At 40.3% G+C, this 5,290-nt stretch overlaps 2 pseudogenes; both read left to right on the forward strand.

The window, feature by feature from the left end:
• Positions 1-976: 976 nt before the first annotated feature.
• On the forward strand, positions 977-2,871 carry LOC148009784 (protein NARROW LEAF 1-like; annotated as a pseudogene).
• A 1-nt stretch (position 2,872) lies between these two features.
• On the forward strand, positions 2,873-4,386 carry LOC148009785 (pyrophosphate-energized vacuolar membrane proton pump 1 pseudogene; annotated as a pseudogene).
• The last annotated feature ends 904 nt before the right edge of the window (positions 4,387-5,290 follow it).

A 5,290-nucleotide genomic window follows, 5' to 3' on the forward strand; every position in this document is an offset into this window, starting at 1 on the left:
TATTCCAGAGACATCTTTCTCCAAAGTATTCAACAGCCCAGGAAAGTAATCCTTCAAGATGTTTGTGGTGTTCACACTGGCTGTAAGCAAACTGCATTGATGGGACACAGTTCAAACATTGAGAAATAAGGCTTTGATGCTTATCCTGATTGTTCAGGATGAAGATGACAAAGTTAATATTTCAAAAACCAAGTTGTTGAGTCCCGTGATACAAGAAGTTTCTTTTGGAGCTGCTTCTGTAGAGCTCTTGGAAAACTTCAAATGAACAGTCAGATCTGTTTTTTGGGAAAGTAGATATTACATATTTAATTTGTGGAGTCCTATATTAATGATGCAATACAGTTCTGTTTGTTGGTCATGGATGGTGATGCACAATCAGATCATTATTAGGAGTCCTCTGAAAAATTCTTCAGCTACTGTTGTTTAGAATCACTTCCAGAGTGGGCTTTCTTGCTTCTTGGAGTTTCATCCAAGCAATGCTTTTGGGTCCTACATTTACCCACATTGTTAACAGCAAGCCACTCAGTGAGTATAAGGAGACCGGTTACATGAACTCAGTCAGTTTCGATGCTAAGAAGGCCATTCTGTATTTTCCCAAAATAAGAGTGGGAGATGATACAGAGAGGTTGTTTAGAAACCTAGTAGCTTACGAGAGCCACTTAGCAGATAAGCTTCCTCTCTCTCTCTCTCTCTCTCTACATTTCAAGATCAACATTACTTTTGGATGTTGATATTGCCATGCTTCATGATGATCATCCTCGTTTGTTATTCCATTGATGAGCATCTATATTATAGCTGATGATACATTGTTTCGTTTATATTCTTTCTAGCTGATGAGGGTCTACATTCCAGCTGATGACACATTATTTCGTTTATATTCTTTCCAGCTGATGAGGGTCTATATTCCAGCTGATGACACATTATTTCATCCCTCGCACACTATCCAACAGATTGCCTATACATGAGAAGCGTTATGATGTCAACTAAAGATCCACAGGTAATACTAGTTTCAATGTAGTGGACTTCTTGCTTAACTTCATGGTCCCTTTTTTAGAGAAGTTTCCTTGCCTGGTTTTCCATGAGTAATGTGCAGGAGAAAAGTCCAGTTTTGTAAAAGTGCTGAATCATTATCTAAGTTGGCAAGCTGACACATAAATATTATAGTTATACCCATTTGGATGATTTCAGGGACCAGCTGGAGGCATATGGTGTGATGTTGATGTGGTAGAGTTCTCTTATTTTGGTATTCTAGCCGCAACCCCTAAGCAAGAGGTATACACAGAGCTGGCTGAAGGTTTAAGGGGCAATGACCCATCCATCAGTCCAGGATCTCAAGTAAAAAGCTAGTGAATAACTTCAAAGTTTGAATACAAACTACTCGTCTTGAAATTTAGTCATTCTATAATTTTACGTTTGTTTTGGAGGTGTGCATCTTACAACCAAGTTTCTAAATTGTCTCAAGGATCCGTTGCATAGCCTTAGAGCATGGTCATAATCTGGATGTGTCTACTCTTTTGATGTCATGCTTGTGGTCTTAGTTTAATTTTTCGATCAACTGTAGGCCCTTTTATGTAATCAAGATTGATGTCTTATATTGATCTAACAAACTGTTTAGTATTTTTTATTTAATTGAGTTGTATAAACTAGCATATCAAATGAGGGCATTTGATGCATTATGATAGTGTATAGTTTAGTGGCAGATTAATATGTCTACATTGATATTCGAGGGGCATCACTCTCAAATCTATCATCATTTTGTTTACCGATATACTCAATTGTACCATGATGATGTCCATATTTGTGTATAGAAAATAGAAATGACCATCTCATGTGTTTCTGTGTTTTTGGTGTCATTAGATGTTTTCTGCACATTTTTCCCCTTCTTTCCATAAACTTTGAGAAATGCTGGGAGTGTGTACATGCTTCATCATATATCAATTAAACAACTGATGGTGTTTTTTACACTATAGAGGTGAAGATTGGCAGATTTTTAGTTGCAATATATGTAAATAATTGTTGCATCATTACTAGTTTGACAATTCTTATACGTTTCTCTCTTTGGTGAATTTCACAGGTTGCAGGTCAGGAGACATTTGGTACACTTGGAGCCATAGTATAGAGTAGGACAGGGACTCATCAGGTTGGGTTTCTGACAAATCGACATGTTGCGGTTGATTTGGACTACCCCAACCAAAAGATGTTCCATCCACTGCCTCCAAATGTTGGACCTGGTGTTTATTTGGGTGCAGTGGAAAGGGCAACGTCTTTTATTACAGATGAGCGGTGGTATGGCATTTTTACAAGTGTGAATCCAAGTTTCCCTCTTTGCTACTTGTTTTTGAGCTGTCTGCTGTTAAGGCATTCTTTATTGTCCATTTTATAAACTTCTCTGTGAGTTGAAAGAAGAATTCTGGTTTTCGTTTCTTGATATGACAATATTGATACTTGATGATGTTTGCTCATGGGGCAGAGACATTTGTGCGAGTTGATGGTGCTTTCATTCCATTCGGGGACAATTTTGATGTCTCCAAAGTTACAACTACTGTCAAAGGGGTAGGTGAGATGGGAGATGTTATAACTATTGACTTGCAAGCAAGCATCAACAGCATCGTGGGGAGGAGGGTAATAAAAGTTGGTAGAAGCTCAGGGCTAACAGAAGGAAGCATCATGGCATATGCCTTTGAGTACAATGACGAGAAGGGAAATTGCTTTTTCACTGATTTCCTAATTGTGGGCGAGAACCAACAGGCATTTGATATGCAGGGCGACAGTGGCAGCCTGGTATTGATGCTTGAGGAAGGCAAGAAAAAGCCTAGCCCTGTGGGAATAATATGGGGAGGCACAGCGAATCGTGAGTGCCTGAAACTTTAGAATGGAGATGCACTTGTGAATTGGACAAGTGCAATGGACCCACAGTCACAACATCATCAATGGATCATCAGACTATGACGAGGAGGATAGATTGGATGAGGAATCAGATGCAGCAGCTATTAGGAAATGCGCTGAAATTCAGCAAGCCATATCCATAGGAGCCACATCGTTTTTGCTGACAGAGTACAAGTATTTGGTTTATCTCATGGGCATATTTGCTGCTGTCATTTTCTTGTTCTTGGGATCTATGAAGGGGTTCAGTACTAAGCCCCAGCCTTGCAGATACGATCCAAAGCAGGAATGTGCCCCAGCTCTCTTTACACCGATTTTCACTATAGTTGCATTTATATTGGGAGCTTTGACGTCCATAGTGTCGGGATTTTTGGGCATGATGATTGCAACATATGTGAATGCTCGAACAACTTTGGAAGCCAGAAAAGGGATAGGCAAAGTATTCAAAATCGCCTTCCAATCAGGTTCGGTGATGGGTTTCTTACTTGCTGCTAATGGCCTCATAGTTTTATACATCACTATAAAACTGTTCCAGTTTTATTACAAGGATGATTGGGAGGGCCTTTTTTAGGTCATCACTGGCTATGGGCTTGGATGCTCATCTGTGGCTCTATTTGAAAGGGTTGGAGGTGGAATCTATACCAAAACTACGGATGTTGGAGCAGATCTTGTTGGAAAAGTAGAAAGGAATATCCCAGAGGACGATCCGCAAAATCCAGCGATCATTGCTGACAATGTGGGTGATAATGTGGGAGATATTGCTGGAATGGGTTCAGATTTGTTTGGCTCCTTTGCTAAAGCTTCTTGCGCAGCTCTTGTTGTGGCTTCCATGTCATCATTTGGCACAAATCATGACTTCACCGCTACGTGCTTCCCTCTACTCATTAGCTCTATGGGCATTGTGGTGTGCCTCATCACAACCTTGTTCGCAACTAATGTGTTCGAGATCTCAAATCTAAGGGATATTGAATCTACACTGAAGAGACAGTTGCTGATATCCACCATCTTAATGACATTCGGTGTAGCTTTTGTTTGTTGGTTGGCACTATCATCCACATTTTACATATATGATCCTAACGGTGGTGCAAAGATGGTTCAAAACTGGAAACTATTTTTTTGCGTTGGAGTTGGATGCTTTGGGCAGGGTTGGTAATTGGCTATGTTACAGAGTATTTCACCAGCAATACATATAGACCAGTCCAGGATGTTGCTAATTCTTGCAGGACAGGAGCTGCTACCAATGTCATCTTTGGTTTGGCACTTGGCTACAAGTCTGTAATTGTTCCAATATTTGCTATTGTTGTTGCCATCTATGTCAGCCATACCCTAGCAGCCATGTACGGGATCACAGTTGCAGCTCTTGGAATGCTTTGTACCATTGCCACCTGTTTAGCCATAGATGCATATGGTCCCATAAGTGATAATGCTGGTATCGCAATCGGTCTCTGGATTACCATGATACTTCTTACACATCTCTCCACAAGAAGCGCAGCTACAATATAGACTATGCGGCCGTGAAGGCTTTCAAGATGGATAGATTTCTCAACCAAAGGACTTCTTCAAAGTCCAGCTTGCGGCATCAACAGCCCCCAGTTGACAGCACTCTGCTCTCCGAATTGGTCTCCATGATCCACACTTTGGGGGAGCGCTTTCTCAGATTAGAAGAGATGAAACTGTGGATGCAGAGAGAGTCTGAGCGATTTCGTGATGATCTGGAGGCCAGGCATACAAAGATGTTTCTAGAGTCCCAGAAGCAGATTGCTGAGATGTTTGCTTGGGCTCTGAGCAGCAGTAAGAAAACTGATGAGCTCTTGTTGCTGATGATTGTCGGTATTTTGTTCATCATTTGATTATTCTAAATGTTTCTTTCTTCCAGCTGATTTTTGGCTCTTCATGCTTTATTTCATATCATTTCATCTATATTACAGCTAATGCATTGAAATTATTCCAGGCTTTGTTTATAAGAAATGTTTCGAGATGATGGGATGATATTTCATTTCATTCTTATTCCAGCTGTTGAAATGTTCCAGCTGATGTTTCATTATTATTCCAGCTGTTGAGTTGTTCTAGCTGATGTTTCATTGTTTCCAGTTGTTGTTTGTCTATTTTCAGTTGATCCGTCTGTTCAAGCTTATATTTATTCTACTTGATGTTTTATCTATTCTAGCTAAGGAGCTGATGTTGCAGCTAAGGTCTGCTCACTTGATGCACTTCTGGGGTTCCACTTCTAGTGTCTCGTGTCTCTCTTCTCTTCTCTCTTCCTCCATTCCTCGTCTCCCTCGCGCACTATTCAACAGGAAGCCTGTAAGATGCTTCAAACCAGAAGGAGAATTTTGTGAGCCCATAAAAGTATGAACAATGAATTCCTTGTTTTCACCTACTCAATTTACTATCAGATGGTGTAAAG

This window comes from Lygodium microphyllum, chromosome 30 (assembly GCF_053477565.2).
Source record: "Lygodium microphyllum isolate KBCC chromosome 30, Lygodium_microphyllum_v1.1.10, whole genome shotgun sequence".
In the NCBI taxonomy this organism is placed as follows: Eukaryota; Viridiplantae; Streptophyta; class Polypodiopsida; order Schizaeales; family Lygodiaceae; genus Lygodium; species Lygodium microphyllum.